This window comes from Macadamia integrifolia, chromosome 7 (assembly GCF_013358625.1).
Source record: "Macadamia integrifolia cultivar HAES 741 chromosome 7, SCU_Mint_v3, whole genome shotgun sequence".
NCBI lineage: Eukaryota > Viridiplantae > Streptophyta > Magnoliopsida > Proteales > Proteaceae > Macadamia > Macadamia integrifolia.
Window position 1 is genome coordinate 35,222,893 of NC_056563.1, and position 21,488 is coordinate 35,244,380.

At 38.7% G+C, this 21,488-nt stretch overlaps 1 pseudogene; it reads left to right on the forward strand.

Annotated features, from left to right (window-relative positions):
- Positions 1–21,278, forward strand: part of LOC122084956 — a 49,104-nt pseudogene extending 27,826 nt beyond the window's left edge.
- Positions 21,279–21,488: the final 210 nt, after the last annotated feature.

Consider the following 21,488-nt stretch of genomic DNA (forward strand, 5'->3'; position numbering starts at 1 on the left):
ATTGTATATATTCTTGAGGTTATAAGTATATATCATGAATGAATGAAATAGTTGGTTATTTCTATTATATTACCATTCTATGTTTCCCCATTTTACTTATAATTCCGCTACTATACTCTGATTCCGCTACTTATGTTGATTTATGTTCTGAGATTGTGAAAATGTTAAGGTACTACTATCAGAGATCCTGGTAGGTTTGTAAAACATGTACGTGTCGTACTCACACCGTCGATATTTCTAATGGTAATTGGGTCTACTTTAAGGTGGGGCGTGACAGTTGTGGTATTAGAGCGTGACGCTCTGCCTTAACTCATAATCTCAGTCAAACTATGATTTTCGTGGAAACTAGGATTTAATAAAAATCTCAAGACAATAATAATAGAAATTTACACAATTAGGAGACAAGTATAGGTGTTAAAGCCGTTTCATTATAATAAAGAATTTGAATACACAGTTTACACTTTTATGAAAAATTTAAAGTACGGAAAGCAGGAAATCCTAACTAGCCTAAGACTAGGAAATCAAACAACTGAAGCATATGACATAATGAAAAAGTTCAACTAAACTTAAAACATCAAACTCAAATAAAAACATAAAAACGGAAATACTAAAAGCTACAGTGGTAGGCATGCCACTACTCTTGCCGCTGCTACTGCTGCTGGTTTTGTTCTTGGCCCTGAGCCTAGTTCGGACCACGCGTTCCTGGAGGAGGCACCGGAATACCGAGATGGAAGACCATCACCTGCATCTGTGCCTCTAGGGAGGCCACTTTATTGTCCATAAGACAATAGGTCCTGTCCATGCTTTCGAGGCGGCTGCCCATACTCCTCATCAATGACATAGTGGTATCCAGAAGGGCCATGACGTCATTGAGATTGTAAGGCCTTGCATCCCTAGTACTCTGGGATGTAGAAGCTGCCATCAAACCTATAGCCTAGGGATCAGGTGGTGGAGCCCCACCAACCCTAGCAGCTTCTCCTTCTGCACCAACATCACGGGCACCGCCACCCTCTACCTCCATAGGCTGTTGACCCTCTCCTAGGATAGGTGTCACTTCTCTCAGATCTATGGTCATCTTCCTCAGCGAGTCTTGGTTGAAGTCTGTGACCTCTTCACCCAGGCATGCCTCACCCTCTAAGTCCACCCCAAAGAGGCGGAAGATGTTAGTCAATATCCTCCTATAGCATAGGTTCCCTACTTGGCGATCCTGCCCTTCAAACCGAGTTACTAGGGTCCACATTAGGAGGTAAGGCAGACGTATCTATGCCCCCATGTAGACGCAGTATGTCACATAGGCTTGCAGAGCGGATACCTCATTATAATGTCCATAGGTGGGGAGGACATTCAGCTGAATTGCATGATAGACAACCTTTGGAGTGGCAAAGTAGTTGACTGAACAGTTCCATTCTGTGGCTTCCTTGGTCAGTATGTCATTGATCTCCTGGAAGGTGTCGGGACTCTGAAATTCATATGCCGGAGTCTGAGGAGAGCAGTACACTAGATCACCTGCATTACTGATCATCAAAATATTTGTTAGCTGCCCCATGTCAAAGGAGATCTCCACCCCCTTCACATAGGAGGTGATCTGTATCTCTTCGGTACCCCGGTTCACGCATTCCATGTTGTAGTAGAATAGCCTGACTAGGGTGGGGTAGTAGTATCGGTTGGGTTTTAGGATGCGGTACCACCTGATCTTCTCAAACCGTTGACGAAGATGGAATGTGCGGAAGTCGTTGGTCCTCACATAGACTCCCGGGTCGACGTTATGACACTCAAAGAACTCCCAACAGTCTCGCTCAACCATAGAGCGGAACAGGATTCAGTTGAACTGCTCAGCGGCATCTTGCCCCCCTTGTATAAGAGCATGTCGGGTATGTACACGGCGTCCAGACATTGTTGCAAGATGATTCCTAAGGATTTGGAATGGAAAACCTAGTTAAATGGCTGCATGCAAAACTCACAGAGAAGAAAATCATAAAAAACTAGGTTTCAGAGAGAGAAAACATACCTTGGATGCGAATGCGGCTCCAATCGATCACAAAATAACCCGAGGAAGGTACGAAATGGGTTGCAAAAGGCTCCTTGGTTGTTTCCACACCTTTCTCATAAGAACAAATTGGGTTTTGTGTGAATAACCCAAGGCCTGAGCCTATTTAAAGGCGATTTAGTGCCACTGGAAACAACCCACCGGAAACACTGGGCATGCTTCTAGTGTCTGTTTCCGGAGAAGCAAAAATTTGGTTTTTGGCCTCAATTTTTCCCACTGAAAATACCACTGATATTTTCGGTGGATTAAACCATATTTCCAGTGGTTTGACTCCCTGTTTCCAGTGGATTCATTTGAAAAATAATTCATGTTAAATTTTTTCAAACCTAAGTTTTATTTGGGTCCTTCGATGGTGTGTCTTTGGGATATGTGCGTGATTGGGTCCTAGTATGTGTCGACCCCACTTATACATGCCCTAACCTTAATTTTGATTTTGGTATATGTGTGGGACCCACTGTGTATGCGTGTGTTCCAACTACATACAACCTTGTTTATGCATGTGTACTAATCTGATTCCTTCATAGGAATCATGTCACACCGGAACACCCAATCCCGATCCCAATCACGCCCGTCAGCTCCCACTTCCCTTACACGGAATCGGGGTAGACCCCTCAATACACCACCGGTCCCGCCTGTACTTTCAGCTTAGGATGTGGCATCCATCATGAATAACATGATGCGGGAAGTGGAAGAAAGACAAAATCAGTTTATGACCGGGATCGATAATAGAATCCAAACGACAATGGAAGCCCACAATGCACTTCCCGCACCTCCTACTCTACCAACACCCATTCCAATACCCGCTGGATCGGCTACTCTTCAAACATCTGATGGGGCACAAGTGTATGGGCATGTGTAAGATCCGATGCCCGAACAAGCTCAAGCCCATGTTGAGGGCTAGACAGACTTGGCAAAGATGATGGAGAAGTTTCAACAGCTTAGGCCCCCATGTTTCTCCGAGGTGGGGTAAGACCCGTTGTACCCATCAAGATGGATTGGTGGAATGGAGAAGGTTTTTAGACTAATGGGCTACACCGATGAGCAGAAAATTTTGTGTGCAGGCTATCAGTTACAGAATGAAGCAGATGATTGGTGGAGTACCACCGAGCCTATTCTGAGGGCTAGTAGCCCGAACCCTACTTGGGCAGACTTCAAAGGGGTCTTCTTTGAGAACTATTTTTTGGAAAGCTTTCGGGATAGGAGAGAGAGTGATTTCTCTCAATTGATTCAAGGTCCCCAGTCGGTACTCGAGTATCAGTAGAGCTTTGAGGAGCTATTCCATTTTTCTCCTGAGCATCTGATAGGTGACAGAGCCAAGGCAAAGAAGTTTGAGAAAGGGTTAAGGCCAGGTATTGGGTCAACCATTGTGGGGTTGAAACGGCAAACCTATGCTGACGTGGTCCAAGTGGCCAAATCTATTGAGGACTGGCATGGGGATAACTACACTGCTCAGCAAGGGACGAGAAAGAGGCCAATGGGATCTACTCATTCTAGGGGAGGCAGAAAACCCTTCCGAGTGCTCTACGCCAACCCAACTCAAGTGTAGTTTAGGAGCCCAATGCTAGTCAGACTTCCCAGTCCTCCTGATCTAGTACTGGATCTTAGTCTTCGGGATTGGGCCTGAGATGTTTTCATTGTGATCAGCCGGGCCACATGGAGAGGACCTGCCCCCACCGAAGGCTAGGTGATGCACCATACACTATGCCACCTAGGCCCCAGCAGACATATTCAGCCCCTAGGCTAGCACAACCCCTACAAGGCCAGAGACCATAGGGCAGAGTGTTTACTATGACGGCGGAAGATGCTAAGGCTACACCTGGTGTAGTAATAGGTACATTATTGATATCATTATTGCCTGCACATGTGTTATTTGACTCAGAAGCCTCGCATTCGTTTGTGTCACCGGAATTTGCAAAGAAGATGCGAATTCCACCTAAGAGATTGACTCAATATTTGGCTGTGAGCACCCCTACAGGAAGTGTGGTTGGTTTAAACTATGTTTAAGAGCCTTGTCTAGTGACCATGAGTTGAATGTCCACTTGACTGAGTTGGATATGACCGACTTCGACGTAATTTTAGGAATGGACTAGTTATCCGCATACAAAGCCAGTGTGCTATGTGCAGAGAAGGCTATCAGTTTCAGACCTCATGATGATGATGAGTTTGTGTTCCAAGGGGATAAGCCCAAGAAACTCAAGAAAGTTATCATATCCACACTCCAAATGAAGAAGCTACTGGATAAGGGATGTCAAGGCTATTTAGTATCTATCATGGATACTGAGATAGAGATTAGGCCATTGACTGAGCTAGATGTGGTGAGGGAATTTTCTGATGTATTCTTTGATGACTTGACAGGTTTGCCCCCGGACCGAGAGACAGTTGCTATAGACTTACGCCCTGGATTGACACCAGTGTCAAAGGCCCCTTACCGCATGGCCCCTACAGAGTTGAAGGAATTGCAGGTGCAACTTCAAGACCTTCTGATTAAGGGGTTTATTAAGTGTGTCTCCATGTGGAGCATCGGTATTGTTTGTCAAGAAGAAAGATGGAAGTATGAGATTGTGCATCGATTACCGGGAGCTTAATAAGTTAACCATCAAGTACCAGTATCCTTTGCCAAGGATAGATGCTTTATTTGATCAGTTGCAAGGTGCCAAGGTGTTCTCCAAGATCGACCTTAGATTGGGCTACCACCAGCTCAGGATCAAGGACAGTGATGTCAGTAAGACAACCTTCAGATCAAGGTATGGACATTACGAGTTCTTAGTAATGTCATTTGGGTTGACCAATGCACCGGCCCCATTTATAGATTTTATGAACCGGGTATTCCAGCATGTCTTGGATAAGTTTGTCATAGTATTCATTGATGACATTTTGGTCTACTCCAAGAGTGCAGAGGAACATGCTGTTCACCTGAGGTTGGTACTGCAACAGCTGAGAGAGAAGCAACTCTATGCCAAATTCAGCAAGTGCGAGTTTTGGTTGTCACAGGTGGCATTCCTAGGCCACATTGTTTCAGCCAAGGGTATAGAGGTTAACCCAGGTAAGGTGAAAGCAGTTTTGGAATGGGAGACTCCCGAGAGTGTAGCAGACATACGTAGTTTTCTGGGATTGGCCGGATACTATAGGAGGTTTATTGAGAATGTAACAGGTGGGATGTCATGGATGAATGTAACAGAATAATCTGGTTATATGTAACAGGTGGGATGTCATGGATGAATGTAACAGAATAACCTGGTTATTTCTATTATATTACCATTAGATGTTTCCCCATTTTACTTATAATTCCACTACTATACTCTGATTCCGCTGCTTATGTTGGTTTGTGTTGTGAGATTGTGAAAATGTTAAGGTATTGCTATCAGAGATCTTGGTAGGTTTTAAGATAGGTATGTGTCTTACTCACACCATTGGTATTCCTAATGGTAATTGGGTCTACTTTAAGGTGGGGTGTGATAGGATTTACAACCCTTTTGCTCCACTAGTATGGCTATAAGAAGGGATTACTAACTCATTGTTAGCCTCATCTTGTTTGTGTATGAATCACGAAATAGTTCCTCGCATAGTGCTAGAAGTTTCAATATACATGTTATGTTTCTGGATCCCAACTTAAAATATATCTTAGTTATTTTCATGGCTTTCAACTTCTTACAGACATGGGTTTCATTCATTCGAAGTCACTTAAACCTCCAAAATTGAAGTTACAATTCAAAAATTCAATTATTATATTCATTTATAATCCCTCTGCATTCATATGATCAGAGTCTGATTTTGAGGCATCTTAATGGTACTTCTTCAGGTGCAACCTTACTTGTATGATGGCTACTGGGAAGACATTGGTACCAATGAAGCATTTTATAATGCAAATTTAGGGATTACCAAAAAGCCAGTGCCAGATTTCAGGTAGTTTTGAATTTTATAGAGATACATTCTCCCAATAAAGCATATAATACCAGCAGCTTTTATTCCTTACCTCAAATTCTTATTTAAGATGTACTTTAAATGCAGTGTCTTTGATTGTTCATCTCCAATTTATACACAACCACGATATTTGCCACCTTCCAAGATGCTTGACGCTGATGTTACAGATAGTGTTATCGGTGAAGGTTGTGTTATTAAGGTAACTTATGAATGACAGAGGAATCATATTTTTGTGTTATGAAGTTGGCAAGGACATGCTTCTCTCAATTGAATCATTATTTTCTTCATGTTTCAACATAAAAAATTAAATTTCATTTTGGCTTCCGAGTTACGGCAATCAAGATTTGATAATGTCCTTGTGTTAAATTCAAGTGTTTTTCTTATTTAAATAATAGCATGCGCTATGTAGGCTAAGCACTACCATTGGATGGTATTGGTGTAGAAGATTTCTATGGGATTTAGATTTCTCTGGTACTGTCTTTGGTAGTAGAGCAGTGGGGAAGATGGTCTCTGTTTTACTGAATTCTTTAGGTATGAAAGACAATTCTTCAGGATCGAGAACACCTGAGCAAGAAGATATGCTCATCAGTCATGACAATGTTTTCTATTACTTTTTTCTTTCCTTTTCTACTACACGACTCCTTTTTGGTCGTTCATGGCATTCTCCAGCAAAATAGAAGACGAAGGAGAAAGATTAAATCGGGAAGGAGGTAACTCACGTCTGATTGTCGTTCCTACTACTCTCCATTTCCCATTGTCAGGTATAATAATTATAACACATTTTTTTATCCTGGAAACATTATTTTATTTGTTCTCCTTTCCTTTCAATTTCTTATATGATCTTGTTTCACTTAAGTTGGTAACATCTTTGAAATTACTGATTTCTATGAACTTGGTCATGATGAGATCCGTATGCTTCTCTGCTCTAATTATTCAATATTTGCATGTGCTTTGGTTTTATTTTTTGGTGGGTTTATAAAAAATGCTGAGTTCATCTGGCACTCAACTATGTTGTAACTTTCTACAAAGATACAAAATTTGTTAGTTCTGATAGGTACCGACTGATATCCTGTCGATTCGTGTAGATTCAATAGCTTTTTTTTAATGAGTGACTCACATAGGTTGTTCATATTTTCAGTTTTAGCCTGTTTGGAAGCTACGCATACACAGTTTTGGCCTGTTTGGAAGCTTCTCATCCACAAGTCCTCTTTCTCACCTTTATCATTACCACTCCCCCACCCCCACCAAAAAAGAAAAAGAAAAAGAAAAAACATATGTTCTTCTCTACTTTCTTGGATAACTGTGCTGGTGAAGGAGTGGAGGTAGATTTGTAAATTCTTGTGTGTTAACTAGCATAGCATTACCCAACTTGATTGTTCTAATGATGAAATAACATGTCTTTATTTATATACAACAAACCCAGCAACACTGATTCTTATCTTCTTAGAAAGTAAATCAATAGAACAATAATAATAAGCAAGGATGTGATGCACCCATAATGTGTAGGAGGAGGATAGAGTTGTAGTGCATTTGATATTTATATTCAACTATGTATAGTTTTGGCATTGGTTTTTGCTCTTAGAACTCATGTTGTTGGTGTTATTGCATAATGTGTTTTAAGTCTAACTGATCAGGAAATAAATTTTTTTAGAAAATTTACTAGCAGCAATAGGCTTATTGTTTCCTAACTCAGTGATGCAGCTTGAAGGATTTGATGATTTTACTCTTGCCTCTTCATGGGAAAGGTATCCTAATGTTTAATAAGGCATCTCTTCATGTTAATATAAGATTTGTTGGACCATGTACTTGGAGATGTGCAATGTTTCTTAATTTTCAGGTTCAAATTTGAAATAGAGCTGTTGGTTGGTTGAGGCTGGCTTTCCTTGTTTTCCCTCTTATTTTTTTGTTCAGCAAATGAGGTGGTCATGCTTAGCTTAGTGATGTCTTCATACATCTGATTGTTATGGACTTCTAATTATTTCAGCATCGTAAGGTTACACATTTTATTTGAACTTGGATGCTTTGCATATAATGATGAAGTTTACTAAATGAATTGATGTGGCTATCCTGATCTAACGATTGCAGACTCCATTTCCAACCCCTCACACCCCCCCCAAAAAAAAAAAAAATTGTACGTATAGTCCTGTTTGCTTTGTTTATTGAAATGGCTGCTACACTCACGCCATTCTCTGGGTTCTATTCTACAGTATTAATCATGTGTTCCATCTGGTGATGCTAACATCTTTAAACAGGGAGGTCTTCCACAAGCTTAGACAATGAGGCAAGAACCTCGTCTTTCAGTATGCAGCATCTTAGATACCTCTCTCCTAATGAGAGGAGAAAAATGAGACAATTTATGGGCATCCGGTGAGCGGTAATGGAACTTCCTTGCCTAGATCACCATATGAGAACCAACAAGTGATAAAAGAGAACCAGATCCAAGGAGATGGTTTTCTATCTGAGAACCAATAAGTGAGGGTTTGGCATAGCTTGGCATCATGTTTGTTGGTAAATGAGGGTGATCTAGATGCATCGGTTGATATTTTACATCAACTTGAGAAAATTAACTGTTCCAGTTTTAAACTTTTTTATTAAGTTGCCTTTACAGGAAATTTTATTTTTGCGGTGAATGTTTTGAAAGTCTGATCTTTTTGTTCTCCCTTTCTTTTTCTTTTTTCTTTTTCTTATTTGTCAGTGCATATTTTCAACTTATTGATTGGGGACTGCCACTAATATTATTTGTCTTATATTTTTGTTTGTTTGCTTTTGCTTCTGTTAAGTGGTCTATAGACTTAATATAATGAATATGTCATTTCATGGTCAATGAACCAACCTCATAATGAATCTGATGACAGAACATTTATAATTTAAAATTTTTTCTGAAGTAGCAACTCCTTTTTATTGACATTGTTTGTTGACATCCAGAATCAGTCATTAGTCTTTTTAACTTACTTCTGCCAACTTGTTTACTTCAGCCTATACATTTTTTTGGATGAATAAAAAATGTATTACTACTAAAATACATTGGCAATTTGTAAAAAATGTATTACTACTGAACAGATTGTTCCTATTGATAATGAATTGTTATCAACCTGATTTTCATGTTTGTTTATATGTTATACATAGTTTAGTTCTTCTGATTTTGGATTGAAAAAAAAAAAAAAATCAACTTCCAGATCCTTGCTGATCAGTTTATCAGTGAATTGTTTCCTCTATTTGCAGCTTGCAGGTGTTTCTCAACATCTTCTAGACTCCTTTGTATATTGGTGATGTGTTAAGTTTTGAGTGTCCATTTGTAGGCACATCCTTTAGACCAAATCGAACCACTTCTGGTGAAGGCTTTGGGTCTTTGTCGTTTTCATGAAATCAACTTTCTAACTTGCACTGTAAAAACTTGCAATGTGATAAAGTTGGGAAAAGTGGCTGGAGGGGGAACTCTCTACTCTGTTGAACTAATGGACATTGACCATGGTTAGTACATATATAATTTTTACATGCTGTGTTCATTCTGTCTTTCCTCTTTGTCATCATTTTAATGGGAAATCTCAGCGTATACCCTGTGCAGTTTTTCTCTTGCAAAGTTTCATCTCATCTCATTATCTTTCTCTTTTTATGTTAGGAAAATTTTGTACAGTAGCCCATCTACGATCCCAAAAAGATGTTCTGCAAGACTTGGATTGACCATATGATATAATTTTGATGCAGGCAAATATGAAATAGAATACAGTTTACTATAACTTTTTAAAAGTTTTGATACAGCGCGGGTTCTTGGGACCATTTGATCTTGTCTCTTTCTGGAATTTTCATTATCACTTTTACTCTAATAGGATTTATGTTTATGCTGATATACATGATTAACAATAGATCCAAAATCATTGGAAGTACAAAATCCTTGTGTATATTAAATCAAATATCTATTGTTTGTATGAAATAATAATATTGCTCCCCTAAATTGGAACCTCTTCTTATTATGTGTGGACCATTAGTTAACATGGCGGAAAGAACATGTTGTGCCAGAGTCTTTCCATTTGTTTTAAAATTCATTTATTTAGTCTTAAATAGTAATCCTCTATTCGAAATATACATTAGTCAAACATTGAATAAACCGTTGTCCTTAAACAAAATGTACAAATACCATCCACAACGTCTGTTGATTCTATATCATTGTGCATGAAATGTTATTTTGTCCCTAATTTTTTAGTAATTTTGTCATTTTAAGTTTTTTCTGTGATGACTGGCCTCCTTATTATAATTTATCCTCGTTGCCTGCTTAGTATTAGTTCTTTGACATGGATGAGTTGGTTAATCAGAATTGTTGCATATTGACTACAATAGTGTAATTTTTTTTAGCACCGTCATGCATTTTTTCAATTAATTGTTATTGCATTAATAATATGCTATAGTCTATAGAATTAAGAAGCACTGCATATTCACAGTTAGAAATTAATAAATAAACTAACTTGGATAGGCTTGCAGAACGAAGCTTATATGAGCCCTTTTCTATAATACTTGGTCCTTAAAAAGCAATTAATAAATAACTAACTTGGATATGCTTGCAGAACGGAAGCTTATATGAGCCCTTTTTTGTAATACTTGGTCCTTCAAAACCCTAGTACTCTGAAATCTTACTGTCATTTGGAAGCCCACTTGCAAAACAGCCTCAATCACCGGTGCTAGTGTCATTTTTGGTAAAATCCAACCCTCTCTCTCTCTCTCTCTCTCTCTCTCTCTCTCTAGCTTGCTTACAATGAAAAATAGGTCCATATTCTACTCCGTGTTATCTATTTGTATTTCTTTCTCGGAAAGTATATTGTAGAACATGTTGATATGGGTTTTCTTAGTTCTTTTAGTACACTCTTGTCCACACTTTGATATGTTCCTTGAAGATGGTAGTCATGTAAAAGTGTATTGCTTTGCTGCAGTCATCACAGGAATCGGCATCACATCCTTCGTCACTCTCCAAATCCCCTACTTTCCGGTATATTTCATGGCGTTCTTAGCCTTGGAGCTGATTTTTCTTAAATGTGATTTTTTTTTTCAAGTGGGGAAGCTTCACCAATAAAGAAAGGAGGACAACAGTGGGTTATGGCATCATTTGAGATACGAATCGATACCAAGAAAGGCTTCCTTCTCTGTGTTTCTTCTCAATCTGCTAGTGCTTCTTATGCACCCCACTATTTTACGGATCATCCATGTCAGATGAGTTCTTCTTCCTTTTCTTTGATTTTTGTTCTGTTTTGTTTTGAGGAAATAGGGCTAGGATCCATGTAGCGGACCCCATCTAGCTATGTTCTACTTTGTTATTGTTTTAAGTTGGGATATGGCTTTGTTGTTGTTATTGTTGTTTGTTTGTTTGTTTGGAGGAAATAAATAGTGGCACAATTTTTCTAAGATTTTTTTCATGAAAAACTGAAATGGGCAGGTGTGACTTATGATTGTGGAATTTTTGGTCTGTTTAGGTTGGGCTTCTTCTTAAGTATTGATTTTAGAAATTAGGTAGTTTACCTTTCTCTCCTTATCGTCTCTTATGTTTTTTGAATTGGGTTTTTCTTATTTGATGCCTGAATCGTTCCTCAGATTTATTCTGTACAATTTAGGTGCATATCTTATTTAGGATTTATGGCCATTGCTATTGTTGTGTTAGGTGAATTTGGGAACCTATTCCTCCTATGCATTATTAAAAATGATAGTGGTGTTTGTGTCAACCAATCTACTATTTGATTTGATTTGATGTAAATAATTTATGACTCATGCTTTCTTTTATTGACTTGATCCCTGACATTTTTCTTGTTTGTTTGAGACACTATGAAATGCTTATGACCCTTTTCACTCTACAATAAGGGATTTAGGAGGTTCTTCCATCTTTTTTGGAGGGTTAAAACCAAACCTCTAACGTTGTCCTCCACCAAATTCCTTGAGAAATCAGTCACTGTTTTATTGTGGATTTGTTGGTTTTGAATCTTTTTTAATGAAAAGAAAAATATAATTTTTTTCAAAAGATTCATTGATTTGTGACCAACTCTGTATTTTCGTTTTTGTAGACTTTTTACCTTCTTAATAATGAGTAAAATAGTCCAAAGAAAGAACATTTGTAGAATAGTGAAATTTTAAAATGATGAAAATAATAGAGAAATGTTTCAGAGTGATCATCTCACACGCTTTCTTGAAGCAGAAGGTCATGATTCTTCTCCCCATGGCCACCAACATACAAAATGTTCTATTATCACCTGTCACACTTTCTTTTCACTTCTCTTACCAGGTATGTTTATACTTCCATTAGTTTTTTTATCCGAATAAGCAAGACAAAATAAAATCTCGTGTGCTCGTAACTTGTGCCATAGGTGGCCATTGAGTTCTTTTCCTAATGCACTTTGTCCAACAAATTTGTTTATTTTCATTGATGCATCACTGATGTTTCAAATGAGGAAGATGGAGAGGAGATTGGAAAGCATTTTTTTAGACCATCAAATGAATACTGCCAAGATGTTTCTAATATAGATTCAAGTAGTGTTTGTGTTTGATATGAGTTTTACATTGTCAAGTCCGGAGGTTAAAGTCCACAAGGAAGCCCTTATAGAATGACTCACTCTTAGATCAGAATTTTCTGTACAACAGGCACAGATGGGAAATCCTGGGCATCAGAATGATGCTTTCCTTGGTCAAGAGACTCTGTCCAGTTTAAAAAGGTTGAGAACAAAATGTGAGTATTTAGAAACTACCAATTATTGCTTAGATGAATTGTCCATATTCCGAGGGACCAGTGTGACACGGTACAACAACCGTTACATTCTGAAAACAGTGTTTTTGATTTGGTTTCCTCCTCTGGCTTATTATGAAGAGTTATTGAATACAATTTCCTTGAATATGATGAGGTATAGCAAACCACCTAAGTAACAGAAATTCACTCCTTAAGCCATAATAAGTAATAGAAATGTACCAACTCAAAGCATGACTTTGTTTAAACAAGGAGAAAGTAGTTTCTTCCTCATACAGATTACCTAGAAAAAGGTTTAGTGCTGATGAAGTGTAGTGCACCTCCCAATCTCTATGAATTGACATTGATGTTTAATGTGGTTTTCTAAGATTTTTTTTTTCCTTGACTCTAAATTTGTAGTTCTCAAAAAAAAAAAAAAATAAAAAAATAAAATAAAATAAAAATTGTAAGGATATTGCCGGATGTGGGGAAGATTTTTCTTTTTCTCTTGATTGCTAGGATGTTCATATCTGAGCATACTGCTTGTAAATTGATCTAGGTCTTTCTCTCTCTCTCTTGATATTATCTTTTTTTTGTGTTTAGATATCTTTCATGCTGTATCCTTATTCTCACACAACTCTTAATAAATTTCTAGAATTATAAAGGGGATTTTCATCTCCTATTTGACTGAATTTTTTATGCTTTCTGAGTTTCCACTTCTTTTTTTGGAGAGGCAACAAGAAATGAACTTGTATACATTGTTTCTGCTATTTTGGCTTTGAATTAGAGATGGGATAAAAAAGAGGGTTGTAAAACTTTTGTTCAAATAACTCATTCTAATATCCTTACCTCTGTTTTTGTTGCTCATTCAAATCTTACAAGCTTATATTTATTGAAAAGTGCAGTGCTAAAAACACACTCTTCCTGATTATTCTATCTTTATTTCATTCATAGAAAACAGATCCAATCCCAAATCCATTTATTGTTCTGGTACCCAATTGAACTAGAATAATAAATGCTAGATACAAAGAAAATACCTTTTGCTACCAAGGCTTCTGGACTTCCATTTGGAAGATGGAGAATTTTGTATAGGACCCTTTATTATGATGTTTTTGAAGGTTTAAAAGTACCATCTTGGATGACCTTCAGAGAATCATTTGGAAGATGGAGAATTTTGTATAGATGTCTCTCTAATGGACCCTTTATTATGATGTTTACCACAGCAGAGTGAGAAGAGCTAGTGAGAACCGAAGTGTTTTAAAAGAATTTGGATAACTCTTTCAATTGCTTATATAGAACTTTGCTGCCCAGTGATACTTGACAGCTTGACGCCTATAACAGAGCACAACATTCATCACCTATTTCATTTCCTTGTAAAGAGCCACTGCAAAGTAATCTCAGACTAGCTCAAATTCAGGAAAATATGTACGAAAATCATTCCACATCAATAAAGGCAATTTCTTAATATTATTTCCTTACATCTATGAACTGTTTGTCAGGCTTTCTATCCTTGTACATGCTTATTGATGCAATCTTGTAATGCCTAATATTTGTAAGTCATATCCTCTTCAAATTAGTATTCCAAAGCTTAAGGTCCTCTTTGACATTTTTTAGCTTCTTGGACAAACCAATAAGAGGGGAGGAGTGGGCATGAACTGGCTTAGCCCAGGCAGTTTGGACAACAGAGAGGAAGTTTGGATGAGAGGTCCACATGCCGAAGTATTTGAAGGGCTTTGGGCCTAAGGAGGTGGGAGGATGAATGAGGAGAAAGATGGGACTATGGTCAGAGGTGGTGGGGGGCTTAAAGGTGGCATGTGAAGAAGGGAAGATGGACAACTCCTCTGTTATTCCAGGTAAATTTGATTCCAGACCAGCGAAGATCATCCATAGCCAGGTCCTTAATGCATTCATTGAAAGCATCTATACTTCCCAAGTTCAGATGACCCCCTCCTTGTTTTTCATAAGCGTAACGGACCACATTGAAGTCCCCACAAATACCCCAAGGTCTGGACCCAACCTGGGAAGCAATAGTACACAAGTCATTCCAAATAGTGGATCTTTCCAGCAAACGATTAGAGGCATAAATGGCTGTTAACAGAAAGGAGAAACTGTCCGCAGTGTCTGAGATGTTAATGTGGAGGAATTGGGAGAAAAAAGAAAAGAGGGTGGCAGAAAGCCTGGAAGGATCCAAAAAAAAAAAGCAGATTCTGCCATTAGGGTGATTGGGGTGATTGGTGAGAGAAGACCAGCCAGGGGCAATGGAAGAAGCAACACGGGAGAAGGAGGCCTCCTTTATGTGAGATTCCAGAAGTCAGAAAAACGAGGGATGATAGTCTTTTAGCAGTAAGCAGGTAGCTGCTTGTTTCTAAGGGGAATTCAGACCCCATATATTCCACACCAGGCCGCAAGACATCAGGCACGAATGGAGGGAGGCTTCTCACGCTCTAAAGAGATGGAGCAAACACGAACAGACGAAGGCCGGGGGCTGCATCGCTGGCGATAGGATAGAGGTTGGATGGGGGCATCCTGGGCAGGAGGCATCTTAGGAGAGGAAGGGAGGGTAGGCCTAGAGAATGAAGGTTTCTACTTTTTTTTTTTAAATAACTGACCCAAAGGGCAGGGAAGAAGAATTAGCAGGAAGGTTCTGGGTTGGGTCCACGGATATGGGTTTGGAGGCAGGGGATATGGCATTGACAGAGAAGGTGGGTCGAGTTCCATGGAAGGAAGAGTGGGCATGGGTCGATTCAATAGAAGGAGAAGATAAAAGGCCAATTGGATGGGCTAGGCCAGCCAGAGAAGAGGGGCGCAAAAAGAGTGGGCCGTCTGTCAGGCCTAAAAATTGCGAACTCACCAGCCCAGAATTGAGAGGCAAAGAGGGACTAGGGCCCACATCCAAAATGAAACCAATAGCATAAGAGGGGACCAGGGAGTCATCGAGAGGCATAGGAGAACTTTCCAGATGGTGCTCAGGCATGACACCAGTGGACTCAGTATCAGCACTCACACTCCGAGGCATCGTCATCAGAAGAGGAAGCATTGCAGGTGGATCCATAGTCAAAGGAGGATTCAGAGGACGAAGAGTACTTTGCAGAGGAAGCTACATCAGCCAGGTTTGAGGGGATGACAACAATAGATACTGCTTCTGCTCTTAGAGGGTCACAGGAGGGGACATTGACAGTGATTGGACCAGATGAGGCAATAGAGTCCTCCAAATCAGCTTGCAATATCGAGAATCTGTTGTGTCCAGCGGGTAAAATGTTGTCTTGAACCTTCAGAGCTGGAAAAGAAGCAGCACCCGAAGGGCACGAATGAGTCTATCGCCTAGTGAGATGGTACCCTCTCATTGGAGGGGAAATAAATGGCCGTTGGTCATGAATAGACATGAGAGTGTGATCCTGCCTTAAGGAGATCCCATCAGAAGCATGAGTCATGTCATCAGTAGCAGAGGTCAAAGGCCTAGGGAGGTAGACAGCAGTATCATGACCAAAATCTTGGCAACAGAGGCATTGTGGGGCTCCAATCATAGCATAGAGGTTGTTGGAACGATAATCCTTCTCAATCCTGAATAGAGATAGAGGAAGGGAGATCGGAAGAGGCTGAAACATCCACACAAATGCACGCAAAATCAAGTCTGTCTTTGTGGTAGGTATGAGCATCGGAGCAAAGAGGCTGCCCAAGGACTGACCCCATAATGCTAAGGCCCCTCGAGCACCAAAAGTGAAGGGGTAGCCCAGGCAAGGAGAGCCAAAGGGGGATGGTAGAGTAGTCTACCCTATTGAGAAGTAATCAATGGTTCCAAGCCCGAAGGAATATAGGGTTCCTTCCCACACGCCAAGGGCCAACCTCGAGGCAGCGAGCTTTGTCTCCCTCATCAGAAAATTTAAACAAGACGAAGCCATGGTCCAAGAGGTAAGTTTCCACAAAACCCAAAGCTTTCCATTGCTCAAGGAGGGAAGATTTGACCAAGTAGAATGGTGGTCATTTCCCCAGAAAATGGCCCACCAACGATGAGTCCATCAAGAAGCTTCGTCATTCCCAGCATGGTAGGGGAACAAATTGCTATGGTAGTCCTCCTACTGGGGGGGGGGGGAGGAGAAAAGCATTGCAGGTGAGGACCAAGCACAATCAGGCAAGGATTCAGAGGAAGAGAAGGTGGGTGGAGGAGGAGGTTTCGAAGGGACGAAGAGGGAGATTGCTGTAGGCTCCCACCGAGAAAGGAGGCCATGGAGACCGGCATCAGCTCGCTGGCATCAACTCTTGAAATTTAACCTTGTTCTATTAAAATAGGAAAATTGCTAAATGCTCAACATCACTAAAAAAAAAAAATTCAGAAGAGCATATGAGAACTGACTAAGGCATCAAGTCACTCTTCAACTGTATGTGGACAATATCGGAATGACCATCAGGATGTTCGATCACACTACCTCAGAGTTAGATTTTATTGGGGGAGGCTCCATTGTTAAAAGAAAGACAAAGTTAGATGCATATTCGTTGTACCATCTCCTCTCCCCCTCCAAGTGGTTAGGACCTAGGTCCTCCACTTTGAGAACACTAAGTCTCAACTAAGATTGATTGTCATTTGTAACTGAACTAATCAAGGACCTCTAACATTGCAAGGAATTGGATTCAAGCCATCTAAGGTATGATCATTTTGGCTACTGCTAACATCTCTTTTGGCTTCATCATCAAGGGTGGAGAGATCCAGCTATTACTATAGGATGTATCTATTCAAACAGCAATAGTTAAGTTTCACTATTGCAACATGTTGGTCACAGGTTCAAAACTTGAAAATAGCATCTCCTGCAAAGCAGAGGGGAAGGGTGCATACATTTTCATGTTTGCCAGGCAAGGAAGAAAAATTACTAACTGGTCCAGCAATGAAGAGAGAGATAGAAGAATATATGCTTGTTCATTTAGATATGCAATGGGGACAAAAATATGCAATGGGTGTTTTAACTTTGATACCTCCTAACAAGAAAAAATAAAACGAAAAAGCAGTGAACATTTGAAGGACTCACCTTCAATTGACATCAGCTCTACAGGAGTCCAAGAGAAGCACACAAGGGTTTCCCAGATTCTCAACATACATACAAATCTTTATTATGACTTGAAGCAATGAAGTGGTTTATTGACAATGCAACAAGGAAATAGCACCTCCAAATATTGTCTAGCTCAATTATTTGCATTCAACTACACATGAAAGGATGCATAGGTACAGATGGGTATGATCTGTCCAAAACATAAAACCATGAGGTTCAAGATATGAAGGTGAAATTAGGATGGTGTTTTCTAATATTTTTCAAGAAGGTTTGGGGTTTAGGAGAGTCATTAGGATCTCTGAATGCTCCAGATTCAGATATTCCAATGGATTGGCAAACCTAGAATGGTCATTGGGTTCTTTCCAATGGGGTTGGAGGTGAGGAACAGTAATGACAGATAGTCTAAAGAACTCTGGTTGCACATGTTAACTGATTCAGACATGCCAACAAAGACCCACTTATGATGTCTCAAAGCTCCGGAATCACTATTTAGGAACTGCTCATATATAATAAACAAACAGTCTTGAATGTAAAATCAGACAAAGTCCCAACTACTGAGCTCTTCTATACTCATCCATGAAAACTGTTCCAACTGAACTATTGTTGACCAGAATTTTATCTCCGTCAGTTCTTTATTTTCTGAGACATCTTCATTCGTAATTCTTAATATGTCAAGTTACTAATTCTGTAACAGTGGTGGTTCTTGAGATCCAACCATTGGATCGAGCCCATCTTTGGAAGAGTTATTCCTTGTTATTTATTAACTTCATATCATAATTTCACAATCATATGAGTTGCTGATCTAGTGATATTAAAATATTCTTGAATTCTGGTCATTATTTATTCACTGTGATTCTGGTTTGTATTGTGTTTCTGACCATAATTCTTAGGTGTCTAGAAACCTATCAGCCAACTTCTGACTAGAAGATTGCCTCCGGTAAAGCATCTAATGGTGGTGTTCCAACAACCAATAAACATGATGCATATACACTACACAACACAGGAGTCTAGATTGTTTCTACTGATCTTGCACTATACCTCTAATGATGTTCATATGATTTACAATAGTTGTTAGGGGAAAAAAAAAAAGAGATACATGCATTTACACAAATTGAAAACAAGTACTATGTATGTGATGTATAGTCACAAATGCAGTACACTACACTAATAAAAATTACATTACATTCATCAGTTTAGCCAGCCCAAAATTGCAGCACATATGAAACACCCAGAAGGAAGAGAAAGGGAGAAAAAACTCAACATTTGCAAAATCCAAATTCAAAGCATACATTACTTTTCAGGCAGGCCCTGATATATCTTTTCTTGGGTAGACACCTTTTATGATACACTGAATGGTAAAGAATAATTGTGATGAAAAACAATTAAAGGGGTTAGTTTCCAGTGGAGTGTTAAATCAGAAATAGATTTTTTAAATTTTTGTAAGAGTCAGTACCATATGTTCCATCATCTTCCCTTCTCCAATACCGCTGCTGCAGTAAATCTCTCCTTTTCATCCCCCTAAAATTTATCCTTGTTCTATTAAAACAGGAAAATTGCTAAATACTTAAGAATTGACTCAACATCACTCAAAAAAAAAAAAAAAAAAAAATCAGAAGAGCATATGAGAACTGACCAAGGCATCCAGTCACTCTTCAACGGCATGTGGACAATATCGGAATGACCATCAAGATATTCGATCACACTACCTCAATAGATGCAAAAGTCCCATCTGCAAGAACATTGGTAGAAAGATAGAGTTAGATGCATATTCGTTGAACCATCTCCTCTCCCCTCCAAGTGATTAGTGTTAGAATATTTCTATGTGGGCTTATATTAATTAGGTTTTTATACTTTAATAAAATCAGGCTAATTATTTGGTCTAATTAAGTGAGACATACGAGTTTTAATTAGTTTAATATGGGCTGGCTAGTATGGGCTTTAGTTAACCATTGGACTTGTGATGAGTGGGTCCATTGGTAAACTTAATAAATAGAAAGCTAGGTCACTCCTCTAACCCTAATCTAATTCACAACATGCATTCTGGAGAGAGAGGGAGAAAGATAAAGAGATAGGGTTTCTTGTGGCTTCCTCCCTTGTACGTTCAGGTTCCTCATGTAACTAGTGATCATATTGGAATAGAAGAGAAGTACCTTGCTACGTGGATCAGAAGATTTTCCGTTGCACTTTACTTTACTATGGATCCCAAACAAGGTACGCTTTTATTATTTATAGTTTTTATCTCATTGTTTTTGGTGTTTTTAATCTATCTATGGTCATCTATTGGGTCTAGGGATTATATCTAATTGAGATTTTAATCCTTCATATAGTATCAGAGCCACCATAGATTAGGTTCAGAACCCTAATCATGTTTGCAAGGGATAGATTAAAGTTTCTGGATTAAATCCATGGATTATGGGTGATTAGGTTTAAAACCCTAATTAAAACCCTAATCAAATTTATGAGGGATAAATTAAAGTTTCTGGATTGAATCCATGGATTTAAAACCTTAATCAAATTTATGAGGGATAGATTATAGTTTTTGGATTGAATCCAGGAATTAAAGATGATTAGATTTAAAGCTATAATCAAAACTCTAATCGATTAGGGATAATTATTTTGAAACCCTAATTGATTAAGGATTATTAGGTTTGAAACCCTAATCAGTAAGGATTATTAGGTTTAAAACTCTAATTATTGAGGATGAATAATTCCCATGGTATTGTTCATGGGATTAAAAATAAAAAAATAAATATCCTAATGGATAATTAAAATATTAAACAATAGTATTAGCATCTAATGTAATTTTAGGCATAATTTTTAGCCCATTTTCTTCAAGTCTAAAACTATATATTATTTGATTTGATGTGAGTGATATTAAGTATATCTCGGTATGAGAGAGTTTTATAAATTTGATTAAGTTATAGCCACCAAAGTGGTCTTCTTGATTGAATTTTTGGAATATCGATCTAATATGGTAGTGGGATGTCTCTGGTTTAATGTATGGTCATACACCCAAAGGAGGTGATTGTGTGTTAGTAATTAGAGGGTTATATAGACAGTATGTGCTTAAAAATTTGACTAACACAAGTAGTCTATACATCCAAAGGTGATAACGCATCAAAGGTTGGAATATGTTTTCATGGCAGCTGATATGTGGAGGGTTCTACAATTGCATGTTATAAATTCAGCCCAAAGTTATTTACATAATGAGGTTTATATACTCTACATTGTTTATTTTTCAGTCACCTTTTCTGTCAATAATAATATGGTTACTATTGAGGTTCTTACTGGGTCCAATTTCAAGATATGGAAAGAGGATGCATTGTTTGCTATGAAAATGGTAGATATTCACACATCCCTTATTATGAATAAACTAGTGGATTTCACTTATCAGAGCACTGATGATGATAAATTGGTGTATGCTAAATGGGTAAAGAGTAATCGCATATGTTTACTGTCCATGAAGAGGTTGATCAAAGATCACCTAAAAAGTGATTTGCCTGCTAATTACACTGCTAAGGAGATGATGGAAGCAGTAGCACTCAGGTACAGAGTCTCATCAAATGCTAAAATATAAACTCTTCTGTAGGAACTTTTTAATCTGAGATATGATGATTTTGGAGGTGTTAGGGACTATATCATTCGGATGGTGGATTACCAAAACCAAACTCAAAACCCTAAATATTTCTCTTCCTGATCCTTGCATTGTCCATCAAACCTTAAATACCCTTCCTTCTGAATTTGGGATCATCAAAACTAATTATAACTCCCAACCTGGACCATTAAT